The sequence below is a fragment of the Lolium perenne genome, chromosome 7 (assembly GCF_019359855.2).
Source record: "Lolium perenne isolate Kyuss_39 chromosome 7, Kyuss_2.0, whole genome shotgun sequence".
NCBI classification, from domain to species: Eukaryota; Viridiplantae; Streptophyta; class Magnoliopsida; order Poales; family Poaceae; genus Lolium; species Lolium perenne.
In genome coordinates, this window is record NC_067250.2 from 119450268 (window position 1) to 119471091 (window position 20824).

At 42.3% G+C, this 20824-nt stretch overlaps 1 long non-coding RNA gene across 1 annotated transcript; it reads left to right on the top strand.

Annotated features, from left to right (window-relative positions):
- Window positions 1-15437: 15437 nt before the first annotated feature.
- On the top strand, window positions 15438-18242 carry LOC127323867 (uncharacterized). Its single transcript, XR_007866017.2, has 4 exons — window positions 15438-16650; window positions 16760-16873; window positions 17702-17768; window positions 17851-18242. It is a non-coding gene; the product is annotated as an uncharacterized lncRNA (long non-coding RNA).
- Window positions 18243-20824: the final 2582 nt, after the last annotated feature.

Genomic DNA, 20824 nt, shown 5'->3' on the forward strand with positions numbered 1-20824 from the left:
TATCCAATGTTCCTCCTTGCGGTAACATGTGCTCAACTCATTTATATTGAAAGTTACTCGCCCCTTTGCATGTGTTAGTTTTGTTCCTAACATGTGTTTGTATATGTTGTGCATCCTACTTGTTTTTCTTGAGAAATCAAGTCTATAAATGTTAGGTTGCACACCATGTATTTGTGCTTGTGTTGGAGCCTCTTTGCATCTTGTTATATCTTATATGGCTCTTATGAGAGATTAATGAACTATAACATTTTGGGGGAGTGATATGCCTTTAGGAATTTCACAATCCTAACAACGTGTGTACATGAGGAATATCACTTAGAATTGATATTGCAAGATTATCTAGTCTCTATGTGGTATGTCATCTTCATGAGAAATTCAAATTCTAATGTCCATTAATATCTCTAGTTGGATCTTATTTGCCTCTTGTGAAAATAAATTCCTTATCACATTATGGGGGAGTAATAAGCTTTGTGCATATTACAAGCCTAGGAAATGTGAACATTTGAGGTTGTGTCACATAGAATTGATATTGTAAATTATCTCTCATATGTGACATATTTTCTCAAACAAGTTCCAATTTGCTTAAATGGCTTCATTGCTAATATATTTGTGGATCTTATTTGTGAAAGTTTTTTCTTGGCATGGTTTTTCACAATGTGTCCCTCAATACATTTTTGGAAAACCATATGCTTCAAGTCATACTATTAATTGCTTTGCATGTTGGTATGAATACTATTAATTGCCTTGCATGTTGGTATGAATACTATTAATTGCTTTGCATGTTGGTATGAATACTATTAATTGCTTTGCATGTTGGTATGAATACTATTAATTGCTTTGCATGTTGGCATGACTAATTGAAGCTATCAAGAAACTCTCTTTGCATGATGGTTAACTCTTATCTTTTACCATATGCTTTATTTGGTGTAAATATGATCTTACATATACTTACAAACTACCACCGGGAAATATTTCCTAATACCTTGTGTCCTAGGACAATTGGCAATCTATTATGAGGTAGAAATTTATTGATCATATTTACATTGGCTCGTGTGTTTAAATTATCTTATTTATTGCCATGAATGTGTTGTTCATTGACTCCCATGTGTCTTCCTTGCATCTTATGGATCTAAGTTGTCTATTCAAACTTTCTTAGCATTGTTAGAAGATATAGGTAGCGTGATGATCCTAGTTTTGTGCATTTTGTATTCATATAAAAAATCCTAGATAATGCACCAAACTTGGGGGAGCTCTTCTATATTATTAGAATGCTTAACATCTCTTGATCTTTATCAAAAATTTGGTTTTGGGATAAAATTTTCTTTTTGGTACTTTGTGCCATCATAAAAAGTTTCGAGGGTTTGGTTTATTTGTTGGAACCTTGCTCTCTTGGGAGTTGGTTATCTCATTCCTTTGTGTTTAGGTTTAATTAGCTTCTTATAATGAGATAAGTCTTTGAAGTCAATCTTGTGTTGATTTGATTCTTTGATATAATTTGGACAACCATTGTCTCTTGGTTTATTTGGTGTTTTGTCCAAATTGTATCTTCCTTTGGTTCTTGAAAGTATTGTGCATGCATATTTAATATATGTATATCTTATGGCATGTGTCACTTTCCTTGATCCAATATATAGGGTAAACTCCATCAAATCCTAATTTGGCTAAGATGTGCATGAAATTCAATTTCATATCTATATGCACATAGAATTGTGGAGTTTGTCCTATATGTTGTAGTGTGTCTAACTACTTCGGACCCAATTAGTTTGGGGACCATTTTGTACTTACCTTTGTGTTAGGTACAATGGATATACATTGGATGCTTGTCTCACTCTTGGAAAGAAGTGGTGACTCAATGGTAACTTGAGGCAAGCTAGGATGGTCAATGAACACATATCTACTACATCCACACCAATGCTATCTTGGTAACAAGTATCTTCTCATGCATACTTTTCTTGTATCCAACCTTATGGTTGCATCTTGGCATGAATCTCTTGATTTGCAAATGTTGTGCTTCTTGCAAAAGTCTTAACGAAACCTCTTTATTGTGAATGTGAGTAGTTTGAGATGAGCACATATGTTGGGAAGTATATAAAATCATGATCATGATTCACCCATCCCATCTATGCCTATCTAGCAATTTTATTGCATATCAATTCCTCAAGCCTCTCACATGTGCAATATCGATGAAAGTGCAAATTGAATTACTTCTTTTGGTATTCCCGTTTGTGATACTTGTTGCCTTTCTCAAATGCATCCCAACTATCTTCTATCCCTTGTTGATATTTGTGATGTATTTTAGTTGTTTGTGGTTGAAGTTCATGAATGTACAATAAGATAAAATTGAGCCTTTGGCCATGCTATTAAGCAAAAATTCTTATTGGTATATTGCATGACTTCGCCTTGGATATCATACTATTTTTCTTGCGTATCTATTTTATGTGTGCATGTTTCTTTGTGGATAAATATCTTTGTGATATTTCCCACTTAGAGAAACTTATACACATAAGAGATGATACATCTCCTTTTGATATCTTATTTATTTATTGCGTGTTGATTGGTCATGCTAAGCAATATAATTCATTGAAGACTATGATGATGCTTTTTGCTCATCCATAATATGATTTATCATGCCTTTCACATATCCTCTTGGTTGAGCCTTTTTATTATGGTGCCTCTTACTTGTTGCTCAACTATTTGTTTGTTGCAAGTGTTTAGCTTACTTTTCTATCTATGATCTATTACAAATGTTTGTGTTTTAAATGAGGGAGTGAGGATTCCATGTTATGCATATTGTATTCAAATGCAACATTTTATTTTATGCATGTACCTTGGGGAGCTTCCTCATTTGATTTAGAACACTATCTTGTGGTGATCATTAGAGTTTGATTCACTTGGTATCTTTTGTTTTTGAATGATATTATGGGAGTGATGATTCCATGTTTGTGCACTTTATACTCCAATGCAAATTGTCTAGTTTTGTGCACAAACCTTGGGGAGCTTCCTCATATTATTTAGAGCAATCTTCTTGATCTTATCATAATATCTATCTTTATTTTGGTATCTTCCTTGTGGTTCATTTGGTTGCTTGCTTCATTTGTTGAAGCTTCTTGACTTTGTTATCTTTTTGCAATCTTTGATCCTATCTATAGTGTGATTCCTTCTGAATATTCGTCATTGGATATGTGCATTTGATTCCACTCAAATTATGAGAAATGCACACGCTATGGAGGAACTCTCACTATATTGGCCTTCTAAATTTTTCACCCATTTCGGCAATTGGTGCCAATGGGGGAGAAGTTTGGAGGGTTTAAGGGAATTTGGTTATGTCTTTGCTTTGTGCTTAAGCATGTGCCTTTATTGCATTGCATCTTGTTGCTTTGCATAGTTGAATATTTGGAGGAAACTCCACTAGGCTTTGAATGCCAATATATGCAATGAAAGTCAAGATCATTCACACATGCATATATTATGGGGGAGTTTGCTCTATATATTCAACTTATTTGTTACTTAAATTCCTTATATAAACCCTCTCAAAGAGATTGTCATCAATTACCAAAATGGGGGAGATTGAAAGTGCATGGAGCCCCCATGTGTGGTTTTAGTAATTAATGACAATCCCTGTGGACTAATGTTTGCATTGAGTTATATTTGTAGGAGTTGTCCATAGGTAATTCTTGAACCATATGTTGGCTTCAAGGTTGCAATAAGAAGAATTTGATGAAGGATATCAAGTGTCAAGTATGTCTTGAAGATGAAGATGAAGTGAGCCCTCAAGTTACTTCAAGACATCAATATGATGAAGAATGAAGAATGAAGTGCAAGTTCAAGATGAGCCAACTCGAAGAGTTCATAAGCTTGAAGCTTGCCATGGTGAAATGAAGTGCAAGTTCAAGATGAGCCATCTCGAAGAGATCCTTTGCTTGAGTCTTGCCATCCATATGGTGATCATGGATATGTGAAGATGCGCCGAAGAAGAAGCTCTCCCATGGTGGATTATGGGGGAGCAATCCACATGGTGGTCATGGTTATGTGAAGATGCGCCGAAGAAGAAGCTCTCCCATGGTGGATTATGGGGGAGCAATCCACAAGACTTCGTCAAGCAAGCACAAGCAAGAAAGGCGTTCCATCTTGTTGAGGTCAAGATCGTCGTCATCGAGCTCAAGTGGAATGCGCAAGTATAAGGTTTGCTCTTGATAGGGTTTCTTTCTCACCGGTCTCATAGTGTAGTTGGAGACCGGTTTATAGTTTAGTTGCCGTACTATCAAGAGGGCTCTCGAGTGAGTAACTTGATCGTATCGTTCGGAGAGAGCTCAAACCTTTGCATCCTTGCATCATCTTTCTTGGTTGTTATTTGGACCTTATCCATGTGATATTTTAGAGCTTGTGCTTATTCTCATGACAAGTTCTAGTTCATCGAAAACGGATTTCGCATAGATCACTTGTTGCGTTTTCGAGTTTGATTCATCATCTTTCTTGGTTGTTATTTGGATCTTATCCATGTGATGATTTAGAGCTTGTGCTTATTCTCATGACAAGCTCTAGTTCATCAAGAATGGTTTTTGCACGGGCAACTTGTTGCATTTTCGAGATTGGAGGTTTTACCGGTATGTCTTTTTTAGATAGGTCAAACCTTTCATCATTTGTTTCAATCCTCCCTTGTTGGACTATGAGGGTTTCCTGCATGATCTTGTAGAGCTTGTTCCTAGCTTCAAAACAATCCCAAGATCATCAAAATCGGAGTCCGGATGCTAAAGTTATGCCCGTTTTAGTTTTGGTGTTTCTGCAGTTTGCCAGGCCGGATTATCCGGGCCGGATTATCCGGGCCGGATATTTCGGAAATATCCGGCCCCCTCGAAATCGGCTAAGGACCAGAAGAAAAGCAGCTCTGGACAGGGGCCGGACTTTTGGCCGGATTTTTACCAGGTTTTGTCTCTGAGGCCGGATTATCCGGGGGGGCGGATTATCCGGCCCTTACTTAGGCCGGATTATCCAGCCCTGGTTTTGCCCAACGGCTCGATTTTCTTGGGGGGTATAAATACCCCCTTCTTCCTCCTTGGGCTGTGGCTTCTCTCACTCTCTCTCTCCTCCATTGTTGAACTAGAGAAGCTTGCACTATCTCTCAATCCCTCCATGATTCTTGCCCCCATTTGAGGGAAAAGAGAGAGGAGATCTAGATCTACATTTCTACCAATCAAATCCATCTCTTTGTGAGTGGAACTCTCTAGATTCTTGGTGTTCTTTGTGAATTCATTTGTTCTTCCTCTCTTATTCCCCCAATAGCTTTTGTAGCTTTGTTGGAATTTGAGAGAGAAGGACTTGAGCATCTTTGTGGTGTTCTTGCCATTGCATTTGGTGCATCGGTTTGAGTTCTCCACGGTGATTCGTGGAGGTGAAAGCAAGAAGGTTGTTACTCTTGGGTTCTTGGAACCCTAGACGGATTCTAGGCCTTTGTGGCATCTTAGTGGTGTTCTTGGGGACTCCAATTAAGTTGTGGAGAATCTTCAAGGGCAAGGCCTTTGTGGCATCTTAGTGGTGTTCTTGGGGACTGCAATTAAGTTGTGGAGAATCTTCAAGGGCAAGGCCTTTGTGGCAATTTATTGGGAGCCTCCAATTAAGTTGTGGAGATAGCCCCAAGCTTTGTGCGGGTTCGGTGACCTTCCTAAGGTCCCATAGTGGATCGAGGACATCCCTTTTGGTGGGAATTCTCGAGGAGAATACGGTGGCCCTCGTGCATTTGGAGTGACTTGTCCTCCACACCGCTCCAACGGAGAGTAGCACTCGCAAGAGTGTGAACTTCGGGCTACATCGTTGTCTCCGCGTCACTTCGGTTATTCCTATACCCGAGCTCTTTACTTATGCACTTTACTTTTTGATAGCCATCGTGCTTGAAGTTATATATATATCTTGCTATCACATAAGTTGCTTGTCTTGCTTAGCATAAGTTGTTGGTGCACATAGGTGAACCATTGCTTAGAATAAGTTGTTGGTGCACATAGCTGAACCATAGTTTATAGGCTCTGGGCTTGACAAAGTAAACGCTAGTTTTATTCTGCATTTGTTAAGCCCATCTCGTAAAAGTTTTAAATCGCCTCTTCACCCCCCCTCTAGGCGACATCCGTGTCCTTTCAGCGCCGCCACACTAGGGCGGCGCGGCCTAAGGGGGGCCCACGCGGCCCTAGCGTGTGGGGCCCCCGTGACTCCTCCGACTCCGCCCTTCCGCCTACTTAAAGCCTTCATCGCGAAACCCTCTGTACCGAGAGCCACGATACGGAAAACCTTCCAGAGACGCCGCCGCCAATCCCATCTTGGGGGATTCAGGAGATCGCCTCCGGCACCCTGCCGGAGAGGGGAATCATCTCCCGGAGGGCTCTTCATCGCCATGATCGCCTCCGGATCGATGTGTGAGTAATTCACCCCTGGACTATGGGTCCATAGCAGTAGCTAGATGGTTGTCTTCTCCTCATTGTGCTATCATGTTAGATCTTGTGAGCTGCCTATCATGATCAAGATCATCTATTTGTAATGCTACATGTTGTGTTTGTTGGGATCCGATGAATATTGAATACTATGTCAAGTTGATTATCAATCTATCATATATGTTGTTTATGTTCTTGCATGCTCTCCGTTGCTAGTAGAGGCTCTGGCCAAGTTGATACTTGTAACTCCAAGAGGGAGTATTTATGCTCAATAGTGGGTTCATGCCTCCATTGAATCTGGGACAGTGACAGAAAGTTCTAAGGTTGTGGATGTGCTGTTGCCACTAGGGATAAAACATCGATGCTTTGTCTAAGGATATTTGTGTTGATTACATTACGCACCATACTTAATGTAATTGTCTGTTGCTTGCAACTTAATACCGGAAGGGGTTCGGATGATAACCTGAAAGTGGACTATTTAGGCATAGATGCATGCTGGATAGCGGTCTATGTACTTTGTCGTAATGCCCTGATTAAATCTCATAGTACTCATCATGATATATGTATGTGCATTGTTATGCCTTCTTTATTTGTCAATTGCCCAACTGTAATTCGTTCACCCAACATGCTATTTATCTTATGGGAGAGACACCACTAGTGAACTGTGGACCCCGGTCCATTCTTTACATCTAAAATACAATCTACTGCAATTGTTCTTTACTGTTCTTCGCAAACAAACATCATCATCCACACTATACATCTAATCCTTTGTTACAGCAAGCCGGTGAGATTGACAACCTCACTGTTACGTTGGGGCAAAGTACTTTGATTGTGTTGTGCAGGTTCCACGTTGGCGCCGGAATCCCTGGTGTTGCGCCGCACTACACTTCGCCGCCATCAACCTTCAACGTGCTTCTTGGCTCCTACTGGTTCGATAAACCTTGGTTTCTTACTGAGGGAAAACTTGCTACTGTACGCATCACACCTTCCTCTTGGGGTTCCCAACGGACGTGTGTTAACTGCACGCATCAAGGATTTATTTCCCGCGGTTCCTCCCACAAAAGGGAGTACGTCTGCGTTGAGGAGGTGCTAGCTGATACGTCTCCGACGTATCGATAATTTCTTATGTTCCATGCCACATTATTGATGTTATCTACATGTTTTATGCACACTTTATGTCATATTCGTGCATTTTCTGGAACTAACCTATTAACAAGATGCCGAAGTGCCAGTTCCTGTTTTCTGCTGTTTTTGGTTTCAGAAATCCTAGTAACGAAATATTCTCGGAATCGGACGAAATCAACGCCAAAGTTCCTATTTTCACCGGGAGCATCCAGAACACCCGGGAAGGACCAGAGGGGGGGGGCACTGGGCCCCCAGACCATAGGCCGGCGCGGCCCAGGCCCTGGCCGCGCCGCCCTATGGTGTCGTCGCCCCTTCGACCCTCCGACTCCGACTCTTCACCTATTTAAGCCGTCGTGACCTAAAACTTCGACACCGTTCGACGAAAACCACAGAAACCTTCCAGAGCCGCCGCCATCGCGAGGCCAAGATCTGGGGGACAGGAGTCTCTGTTCCGGCACGCTGCCGGAGCGGGGAAGTGCCCCCGGAAGGCTTCTCCATCGACACCGCTGCCATCTCCACCGCCATCATCATCACCGCTGCTGCTCCCATGAGGAGGGAGTAGTTCTCCATCGAGGCTCGGGGCTGTACCGGTAGCTATGTGGTTCATATCTCTCCCATGTACCTCAATACAATAATCTCATGAGCTGCTTTACATGATTGAGATTCATATGAGTTTGTATCACAATTTATCTATGTGCTACTCTAGCAAAGTTATTAAAGTAGTTCTATTCCTCCTGCACGTGTGTAAAGGTGACAGTGTATGCACCGTGTTAGTACTTGGTTTATGCTATGATCATGATCTCCTGTAGATTATGAAGTTAACTATTGCTATGATAGTATTGATGTGATCTATTCCTCCTACATATGCATGAAGGTGACAGTGTGCATGCTATGTTAGTACTTGGTTTAGTCTTTTGATCTATATTACACTATAAGGTTACTTAAATATGAACAAATTGTGGAGCTTGTTAACTCCGGCATTGAGGGTTCGTATAATCCTACGCAATGCGTTCATCATCCAACAAGAGTGTAGAGTATGCATTTATCTGTTCTGTTATGTGATCAATGTTGAGAGTGTCCACTAGTGAAAGTGTAATCCCTAGGCCTTGTTCCTAAATATTGCTATTGCTGCTTGTTTACTGTTTTACTGCGTTACTACTGCTGCAATACTACCACCATCAACTACACGCCAGCAAGCTATTTTCTGGCACCGTTGCTACTGCTCATACTTATTCATACCACCTGTATTTCACTATCTCTTCGCCGAACTAGTGCACCTATTAGGTGTGTTGGGGACACAAGAGACTTCTTGCTTTGTGGTTGCAGGGTTGCATGAGAGGGATATCTTTGACCTCTTCCTCCCTGAGTTCGATAAACCTTGGGTGATCCACTTAAGGGAAACTTGCTGCTGTTCTACAAACCTCTGCTCTTGGAGGCCCAACACTGTCTACAGGAAAAGGAGGGGGAAGTAGACATCAAGTATTTTCTGGCGCCGTTGCCGGGGACCAGAAAGCTACACAACAGGAATTTCCTCCCTCGTCAACCACGCGCCAGTCCTGGACAGCATCAAGTATTTTCTGGCGCCGTTGCCGGGGAGGAAAGGTAAAAGGTACTCACACTCCGGACCTCGGCTACTAAGCTATTTTCGGCGCCGTAAGTACTCAAAGCTATTTCCTTTAGATCCTGCAATTGCAACTTTTTGTTTCTTGTTTACACTAGTAAGGCATAATGGACAACAATGAGCTTTTTACTCTATTTCCTGATTTAAGACATGGATGGTTTGATCCGAAAATTAAAAAACCCATGGAACATATTAGTATGAACACTTTGAACACCATTGTTGCTAATGATATGGAAAGTTCTAAGCTTGGGGAAGCTGGTTTTCATGATCTTTTTAGTCCCCCAAGCATTGAGGAGAAAATTTTCTTTGATGATACTTTGCCTCCCATATATGATGATTATAATGATAGTGGTCTTTTGGTGCCACCTACTATGGAGAGTAAATTTTGTTATGATTATACTATGCCTCTAACACTTGATGAGAATAATAATGATAGCTACTTTGTTGAATTTGCTCCCACTACAACTAATAAAATTGATTATGCCTATGTGGAGAGTAATAATTTTATGCATGAGACTCATGATAAGAATGCTTTATGTGATAGTTATATTGTTGAGTTTGCTCATGACACTACTGAAAGTTATTATGAGAGAGGAAAATATGGTTGTAGAAATTTTCATGTTACTAAAATACCTCTTTATGTGCTGAAATTTTTGAAGCTACACTTGTTTTATCTTCCTATGCTTGTTACTTTGCTCCTCATGAACTTGTTTATTTACAAGATTCCTATGCATAGGAAGCATGTTAGACTTAAATGTGTTTTGAATTTGCCTCTTGATGCTCTCTTTTTCTTCAAATAATATTTCTTGCGAATGCATCATTAAAACTGCTGAGCCCATCTTAATGGCTATAAAGAAAGAACTTCTTGGGAGATAACCCATGTGTTATTTTGCTACAGTATTTTGTTTTTATTTTGTGTCTTGGAAGTTGTTTACTACTGTAGCAACCTCTCCTTATCTTAGTTTTGTGTTTTGTTGTGCCAAGTAAAGCCGTTGATAGAAAAGTAAGTACTAGATTTGGATTACTGCGCAGTTCCAGATTTCTTTGCTGTCACGAATCTGGGTCTACCTCCCTGTAGGTAGCTCAGAAAATTAAGCCAATTTACGTGCATGATCCTCAGATATCTACGCAACTTTCATTCAATTTGGGCATTTTCATTTGAGCAAGTCTGGTGCCATTTTAAAATTCGTCAATACGAACTGTTCTGTTTTGACAGATTCTGCCTTTTATTTCGCATTGCCTCTTTTGCTATGTTGGATGAATTTCTTTGATCCATTAATGTCCAGTAGCATTATGCAATGTCCAGAAGTGTTAACAATGATTGTGTCACTTCTGAATATGTTAATTTTTATTGTGCACTAACCCTCTAATGAGTTGTTTCGAGTTTGGTGTGGAGGAAGTTTTCAAGGGTCAAGAGAGGAGGATGATATACTATGATCAAGAAGAGTGAAAGCTCTAAGCTTGGGGATGCCCCGGTGGTTCACCCCTGCATATATCAAGAAGACTCAAGCGTCTAAGCTTGGGGATGCCCAAGGCATCCCCTTCTTCATCGACAACATTATCAGGTTCCTCCCCTGAAACTATATTTTTATTCCGTCACATCTTATGCACTTTACTTGGAGCGTCTGTATGCTTTTATTTTTGTTTATGTTTGAATAAATTGGATTACATCATGCTTGTGTGGGAGAGAGACACGCTCCGCTGGTTCATATGAACACATGTGTTCTTAGCTTTTAGTATTCATGGCGAAGTTTCTTCTTCGATAAATTGTTATATGGTTGGAATTGGAAAATGATACATGTAGTAATTTGCTATAATGTCTTGGGTAATGTGATACTTGGCAATTGTTGTGCTCATGTTTAAGCTCTTGCATCATATGCTTTGCACCCATTAATGAAGAAATACATAGAGCATGCTAAAATTTGGTTTGCATATTTGGTCTCTCTAAGGTCTAGATAATTTCTAGTATTGAGTTTGAACAACAAGGAAGACGGTGTAGAGTCTTATAATGTTTTCAATATGTCTTTTATGTGAGTTTTGCTGCACCGGTTCATCCTTGTGGTTGTTTCAAATAAGCCTTGCTAGCCTAAATCTTGTATCGAGAGGGAATACTTCTCATGCATCCAAAATACTTGAGCCAACCACTATGCCATTTGTGTCCACCATACCTACCTACTACATGGTATTTTCCGCCATTCCAAAGTAAATTGCTTGAGTGCTACCTTTAAAATTCCATCATTCACCTTTGCAATATATAGCTCATGGGACAAATAGCTTAAAAACTATTGTGGTATTGAATATGTAATTATGCACTTTATCTCTTATTAAGTTGCTTGTTGTGCGATAACCATGTTCACTGGGGACGCCCTCAACTACTCTTTGTTGAATTTCATGTGAGTTGCTATGCATGTCCGTCTTGTTTGAAGTAAGAGAGATCTACCATCTTATGGTTAAGCATGCATATTGTTAGAGAAGAACATTGGGCCGCTAACTAAAGCCATGATCCATGGTGGAAGTTTCAGTTTTGGACAATATCCTCAATCTCATATGAGAAAAATAATTGTTGCTACATGCTTATGCATAAAAGAGGAGTCCATTATCTGTTGTCTATGTTGTCCCGGTATGGATGTCTAAGTTGAGAATAATCAATAGCGAGAAATCCAATGCGAGCTTTCTCCTTAGACCTTTGTACATGCGGCATAGAGGTACCCCTTTGTGACACTTGGTAAAAACATGTGCATTGTGATGATCCGGTAGTCCAAGCTAATTAGGACAAGTTGCGGGCACTATTAGCATACTATGCATGAGGCTTGCAACTTGTAAGATATAGTTTACATGATACATATGCTTTATTACTACCGTTGACAAAATTGTTTCATGTTTTCAAAATAAAAGCTCTAGCACAAATATAGCAATCGATGCTTTCCTCTTTGAAGGACCATTCTTTTACTTTCAATGTTGAGTCAGTTCACCTATTTCTCTCCACCTCAAGAAGCAAACACTTGTGTGAACTGTGCATTGATTCCTACATATTTGCATATTGCACTTGTTATATTACTCTATGTTGACAATATCCATGAGATATACATGTTACAAGTTGAAAGCAACCGCTGAAACTTAATCTTCCATTGTGTTGCTTCAATGTCTCTACTATGAAATTATTGCTTTATGAGTTAACTCTTATGCAAGACTTATTGATGCTTGTCTTGAAGTGCTATTCATGAAAAGTCTTTGCTATATGATTCACTTGTTTACTCATGTCATTACCATTGTTTTGATCGCTGCATTCATTACATGTGTTTACAAATAGTATGATCAAGGTTATGATGGCATGTCACTCCAGAAATTATCTGTGTTATCGTTTTACCTGCTCGGGACGAGCAGAACTAAGCTTGGGGATGCTGATACGTCTCCGACGTATCGATAATTTCTTATGTTCCATGCCACATTATTGATGTTATCTACATGTTTTATGCACACTTTATGTCATATTCGTGCATTTTCTGGAACTAACCTATTAACAAGATGCCGAAGTGCCAGTTCCTGTTTTCTGCTGTTTTTGGTTTCAGAAATCCTAGTAACGAAATATTCTCGGAATCGGACGAAATCAACGCCAAAGTTCCTATTTTCACCGGGAGCATCCAGAACACCCGGGAAGGACCAGAGGGGGGGCACTGGGCCCCCAGACCATAGGCCGGCGCGGCCCAGGCCCTGGCCGCGCCGCCCTATGGTGTCGTCGCCCCTTCGACCCTCCGACTCCGACTCTTCGCCTATTTAAGCCGTCGTGACCTAAAACTTTGACACCGTTCGACGAAAACCACAGAAACCTTCCAGAGCCGCCGCCATCGCGAGGCCAAGATCTGGGGGACAGGAGTCTCTGTTCCGGCACGCTGCCGGAGCGGGGAAGTGCCCCCGGAAGGCTTCTCCATCGACACCGCTGCCATCTCCACCGCCATCATCATCACCGCTGCTGCTCCCATGAGGAGGGAGTAGTTCTCCATCGAGGCTCGGGGCTGTACCGGTAGCTATGTGGTTCATATCTCTCCCATGTACCTCAATACAATAATCTCATGAGCTGCTTTACATGATTGAGATTCATATGAGTTTGTATCACAATTTATCTATGTGCTACTCTAGCAAAGTTATTAAAGTAGTTCTATTCCTCCTGCACGTGTGTAAAGGTGACAGTGTGTGCACCGTGTTAGTACTTGGTTTATGCTATGATCATGATCTCCTGTAGATTATGAAGTTAACTATTGCTATGATAGTATTGATGTGATCTATTCCTCCTACATATGCATGAAGGTGACAGTGTGCATGCTATGTTAGTACTTGGTTTAGTCTTTTGATCTATATTACACTATAAGGTTACTTAAATATGAACAAATTGTGGAGCTTGTTAACTCCGGCATTGAGTGTTCGTGTAATCCTACGCAATGCGTTCATCATCCAACAAGAGTGTAGAGTATGCATTTATCTGTTCTGTTATGTGATCAATGTTGAGAGTGTCCACTAGTGAAAGTGTAATCCCTAGGCCTTGTTCCTAAATATTGCTATTGCTGCTTGTTTATCGTTTTCTTTGCGTTACTCGCTGCAATACTACCACCATCAACTACACGCCACAAGCTATTTTACGGCACCGTTACTCTTGCTCATACTTATTCATACCACCTGTATTTCACTATCTCTTCGCCGAACTAGTGCACCTATTAGGTGTGTTGGGGACACAAGAGACTTCTTGCTTTGTGGTTGCAGGGTTGCATGAGAGGGATATCTTTGACCTCTTCCTCCCTGAGTTCGATAAACCTTGGGTGATCCACTTAAGGGAAACTTGCTGTTGTTCTACAAACCTCTGCTCTTGGAGGCCCAACACTGTCTACAGGAAAAGGAGGGGGAAGTAGACATCACTAGCCTCACACAAGAGGCTAGACGGCCACACCATGAAGGAAGGCCTCACCTTCTTCCTCAAGTGAGATCCACAAAGGGGCTCGCCCTTCTCCACTAAGGCACCGGTCGAGGCGGTGGTTCCTTCACAAGGTTGGGGCGAGCTCCACAACACTAGGAGGCTCCCAACACCCTATGGGGCTAGCACAACTCCAAGCTAGCCTCCATAGGAGCACTTCATCCAAGATTCCACCATAGGAAGCCTACCACCAAGATCCACTAAGGACTAGCACGAATTGGTGAGAACTTTCTTGGTAGATCGATAGATCGGGGCCTCCTCCACCACTCCTCAAAGTATGGGAAAGATTGGTTGGGTAGGTGGGGAGATCCACTAAGTTTGAGCTCATGAACAATGGAGGAGAGAAGAAGAGAAGACCTAAAAACGAGCTGGAGAAGAAGGGTCCTTTATATAGGCCCCCCACAATTCCAACCGTTATGCTCAGTTTCTGCCTAAGCGGTACTACCGCTTTGGTAAGCGGTACTACCGCTCTGGATTCGAAATCCCCCACAGAACTTATCCACGTGGACACACAGCGGTACTACCGCTGGCGGTACCGCTTGAGGTACCGCAATGGTCTCTGGGAGTACTAGACTCCAAGCGGTACCTAAGCGGTACCACAACGGTAGTGCTGTAACTTATGTTACGGTACCTAAGAGGTACCGAGGCGATATTACCGCTCGAGGTACCGTAACTTGTTCTTTGGGACTTCTCAGTGTAAATCCTCCAGAGCGGTACTGCAGGGCGGTACCAGTAGGGTAGCGGTACTACCGCTACTGGTACCGGTAGTACCGCTTTGGCAGTAACTGATTTTTCCTCTTTTCCTCTCCAACCATGTTACCTCGCGACACACACGCAAAACCAGAAAACCTATAAGCTACGCTTCAGTCCTCCGATCATGACGTGTTCAGCGAGGGCACCGTGCACTTGCAAATCTATCAAAGACAATCTTTGCGCACGGTTAAGTTCATTCAAGTGTTGTCATCAAACACACAAAACACGGGATATTAGTTAACAGTAAAACTCAACCAGCTAGGAGGCACCACAGTAATTTTACGTTCTCAGCCGTCCGATCAGACTCACGTGCGTCCTGGATCAACCGATCGTCCCGCTGCGCGTCTGTGTCCCTTGTTCACCGTGTAACTTCCCGTTTGTTGGTCGGCCCAACGTAGCAGGGCTGCTACTCCATAGATCCACTCGGGCGCCTTCTCAGTAACTGGGCTGGGCTGATATGTCCAACTACATTGGTACGTCATGGGCTTCGAGGGAGCACGACTACATGTGTTCTCAGCAAAAGGCCACCTCCACCCATCCTCTAAATAAACCTCCACCCCTCGCCGCACGCTATGCCTCCCGATCTCTCATCTCGCGACCTTTCGTAGACGACGACATCGACCATGATGCAGCCGCTTCCCATGGCCATGGGGAAGGCATGTCGCTTACCTCTGGCAGCGCGTGCTTCGCCTCCACCAACGGCTTGCACTTTGGCTCACCCAGTGCTGCTTCTCCTATAAAACCAATGGGGCGATCACTGGACGGTGGCGGCGCCTGCATAGGATGGCGAATGATTTGGTGCAAAACGCCGGTTCTCTGGGATGCGTAGGCGACTAAGATGACACTTGGCGGCCTGCACTGAGGAGAGCGACACGAATGCTGGAGCTTTAATTCTTTTTCCCTGTTCCATCAGTGCCCTGTGATTGCTCGAGGGTTAATTCAATCTATCGTTTCAATCTCATGCACGCATAGTATCTTGTTGTTGACTGAATCTTTACTGATTTGGGGATTATTTGTAGGGTTCATACGTGAGGCTGAATTGGGGAAGAAAGGAGCTGTCAGATGACACGGTTCAGGTTCAGTCGGTTGGTGAATCCAAGTGCTATTTTCTCCGCATGCTCTAAATTTTTCATTGAGATTAAGTTTAACTGTATCAGAATCTTAGTGTGTAAATATTTTATTCAATTCTGATCAAGTCATTTGAGGATTGAATATCTGTATCCAAATACTGAGCTAGCTTGCTCTAAAATCAAATTTGCAAAACCTAGGTACCTTGGAGATTGGGAGTCATGCTAGATTAGTACTATTTTTTACTCTAAATATTGAGTATGTTTCCCATAACACCGCCAAATGCAATAGTCTTGTGTAGTACTACCTCTGGTCGCTAAAAATTGACGCGCCTACTCAAGTGACAACCTACATGCCCAGGCCTCCCTCCGCGTCGATTAAATCCGACCAGAGGGAGTACATGATACTGTTTTTTTTTTGGTATGCCTTTTTGATCATTTTTATTATTGAAATTTTTTTTTGTCAAAGAAGATACATACGAATTACCAAAATGTCACTCTTCAGGAAAGTGCAGGATCATAAAAAAAACAGCCCCTTTTAGAATCGATCCACTAACTGTTGTTATGTAGGCATGTCAAGAAAACAGGCCTCAGAGTTGTATACGCAACTAAAAGGACCTTTGGCTGTCAGTTCACAAGGAATGGCACTTCAGGAATGTGCACTTGCTCTTGGCAACAGAGGCACATGCTTGTTGGATGAATTTTGTAAGTTTAAAAATGAAGATAGATATGAAATACTCCGTGATGTTGTGCAAATACAATTTAATTCCCCGCAGTATCAAATATTAATATCTTTTTCTTTGGAGTTTCCCAGGGTGATTATTCTTCAAGGCATGGAGTAAAGAAGTATCACTATATCAAAGGCAGGAACTTCCCACCCTGCAAGAAAATAATTGCAATGTTATTGCGGCAGCAAATCGAGATGAAGGTAACTTCAGTTGCTTGCATGCAAGTTATTCTGGCATCTTATATCTACAGACCATTAGGCTCAAACAAATACAAACATTGTCTTAAGTTTTAACTAAACGTAGATGTTAGGAAGAATTTACATGAATATCGAACAATCCAAAGAGTATTCAGGACATATGGTTCAAGATTTTCTGATGGGATGCTATTTCTTACATTGAGTTGCAGGTCAATCCTATGCTGAGCATGCGACATTACTGTAGATACAAATCTATGTGTTATTTACCCTGCTTAGTGTTGGATCCATGGTTTGTGTTCATTAGATATTATTCTCTAGATGATTTGTGTGCCATACGGTGAAAGTATTATCCCATATATTTCATGACTACAAAATCCAGCTTTTGTTCATGTTTTCTTAAAAAATGAAGCAGATATAGCATTGGAGAAAATAAATGATGAGTTACAATTAGTTTCATTGCATCTCTAGATATAGCCCATGCCAAGTTCTTGTAGCATAATACCCAGCGGCCAGTGTAGTTCTTGCAGAATAATATCCATGCTAGCACAATTTGGCACACATAAGTATTTCAGCTGACTGATGGAAGAAACATATTGTGAACTATGCGAACAACGGATGACATGTTGCTGCTGTTGAGATAAGTAAGGTGCTTATTTGATACTCCCTCCGATCCAATATGAATTGGAGGGAGTATCATTTATTGTACTCGGAATTTTTGATGATAAATGGTGTCTTGGACATGTACCTTGGAATTTAATAAATTTGCATTGACATCGATACATATTTTAAGTTCAGTCCCATGCCCACTACACTAATGTACTTCTTTTTTAGGTTTTCATCTTGCATTACCTGGGCCTTCCGAGCAAATCATTTGTTGGAGGGACTTTATCATACACAGGTACCTATTTATCCTACATATTTTTGTAGTCATTTCATCAAGTTGGACGGGCGCAGCAACGTGCGCTTTTATGTTCTAGTAGATCTTGCTCTTTCATCGGCGCTTGGTGCAGAGGTGGCGCGTGGTGAAGAGCTCAACTCCACTGAGCACCACCGCCGGCGTGGAGGATTACGACCGCCTCGAACACGCACCAGGAGATTATGTAGGTCGGGATCCAGCCCAACATCTTCCTCTCCAACACGCTGCCGAGCACCTCGCGTTCAACGCCACCGAGCACCACCGCCAGCGTAGACGATTTGATCCGATCTGGATCTAACTTCTTGCATCCAGGCCCTATAATTTTTGAGATTAGATTAGAGTTGAACTGATGTATTAGCATCCAGGCCCCTGTAATATTTGAGATATGGATCTCATGTTTTTACACGCAGACCCATGTAATATTTGAAATCAACCCGCAGTTCATAGGACGTGGTGGCCAGCATATACTTTTTTTAGTGAAAAAATTTACTGGTGGCACACGCTGAAGTAATGCGCCATTGTAGTTAAAACTTACCTATAGCGCATGTTGGATGCAGTGAGCCACTGTTAGCAACTACTAGTGGCCCACCACCTAGTGCGCCATTTGTGTGTCACATATGAGTGGGCACACTAGTGTTGTTAGCACTTAGCAGTGGCCACTCATAGCCAAAACCAGTGTGCCATTAATAAGTCTTTTTCTAGTAGTGCGCAACGTCGCTGTTTAGAGCCAGGCCCCTCCGGTGGCAGAAAAGGCCCCTCCTGTAGCAGAGTAGGCGCCTCACATGGCGGAGCAAGCGCCTCCAGTGACCGAGGAGGAGCAGTGACCGAGGAGGAGCAGTCTGTCCAACTGACAAACAATAAAGACAATGGAGAAGGCAAAATCAATTCGGAGGACATGGAAGAGCGCGTGGAGATGGGGCGGCAATGCTGCAGCTGCCAAATACGTGCACGATGAAATATCGTGAACGGTTTGTTCAAAGAGAATCGTATGCGGAGTAAGGTATCGCAAACAGTGTCAGCTATACTGTGCAAACGGTTTTTGTCTACAAAATCGTTTGCGAATACTTTGGTCGCGAAATGTTCATGCAAGTTCACCGATTTTGTTCGAAATGCGAAATCAAAATCTTCGCGCCGTTTAGCTCCTTGCCTATAAAATGTGTCGCTCACTCTTCCCTCCGGCGGCTTAGGCACCTTTGCACCATGCCTTCATGCGAATCCACTCTAGGTTGCATCGACCTTGCGCCGTCAGATGCGGAGGAGGAGCATTCCTCACATCACAATGGTGCTGGGGGAAGCCTCATCGACCTTACAATGTGTGACTTGGAGGAGGAGCATGCTCCAGAGCAGGAGGAGCACGCTACAGAGGATGATGATCTAGTCGGGTGGAGGAGGACTTGGAGGAACACATGGTGTTGCAGCAGTCCATCGAGTTGGCGCGACAAGAGGAAGAAGACGTGCATCGCATGGTGGATGAATCCTTCGAGACTCTCCGCGAGGACCGGCTGCGTGGATGGCTGCGCGCCAGGAAGAAATGTAAGAAGGCCGACCGCACAGCGCGTGTTCCGTTATTTCCCGCCGAAGAGCTTGCTGAGCTGTGGATGACCGCGCTAGCAAGGCGCAGGGCCACCTTTGAAGCAGAAGCATCAGACACTAGCGGCCTGTGCGCCGACGACGCTGAGGCATCAGGCTCTGGATAGGGCATAGCCGTCGACGATGGACATCCATCAGGCAGCGTCGTCTCGGAGATGAATTATGAACTCTTCTTAAAAGATGAACTTGTGTGATCTAAACTTACGTGGGTGCAAACGTAGGGCAAACGATTCAGTTTAAATAAATCGTGTGTGAAGCATCTGGAGGTGCAGGTGTAAAGCAATCGTGTGCGAAGAACCCATATGACCTTGCGCAATATGGTCGTGTGCGAAGGTACATAGCGCACACAACTTTCTTTGTTCAAACCGTGTGCGATTAGGGGCCTATTTGGGCCCATCAAACGCAGCCCTACCATCTTTTTGGGATATATAAGGATCACTAGGGTCCCCGTCCGGACTCACTCACGGCAGCCACCACTCCAAATTGAGGAAAACGTAGGTCACCTTGCTCCCCTTGAGCATATGGTCAGCGTGGCAGAAGCTGCTACCTAGATTATGTAGTCCTTCCTCGCCGAAATGGAGATGCCGTCGTCGGGGGTTTGCTCATCGATTTCGCAGGTCGAACCTCACCGTCGAACTCCGATACTGCCGATCAAGCTGTCTCGTCCTCGGTAGCTCCACCATCTCCTGGAGGTATAGGTTCTTTCTCATGCTTTTTTGTTTAAATTGACACCAAATCTGATGTGTAACACAATTAGCAAGGAAGGACGGATCCATTAGAATATTGTGTTAGCGGTGAGTTTCGGTTTTTTAATCACTACCACAGTTAGCAAGGATGATTTCATTAGAATATTGTTAAACCTGGATGATGGGTCATCTGATGTGTAAGATACCATGTTCTATATGTTATGTTGTATGCAGTGCCGGATCTACTCTTAGCTAAGGGATGCACCATGTTCTAACTGAATTAAAATAATTTGTTAAATAGTAATATTTTTCACCACTTATGTCATCGTGTATTGTTTAATCTATAGCATAGCTTCACTGGATCCATTTTGTAAGCACAATTAGTTTTATGTGTTAGATCTACACATTACTATTTTTCACTCAGTTTCCAATAGTTAACTATAGCTATCATCGTATAACACGGAGTGTATTTTGGTGACAGTGCATAAGAAGTCAATTAGCTGATTAGGGCCAATGGTGTCTCATGTTTCACTCCGACTCAGTAGGACCTCAAATCATTTCTTCGTAGCCACTTTAAGTCTAGCTATCATGTGTTTGGTATGTTCATATTTTAAGTTGAAAGATTTGTTTGTGCAGTTTGTTTCAGATGAGATACTGACATCTTGTCATAAGGATTGCAAACCGTCACTATTGCGATGTTTTGGTGCACTGCATAAGACACTTTTTTTTAGTTAAGAGTGCCTTATGCAGTGTTGCTAGAAT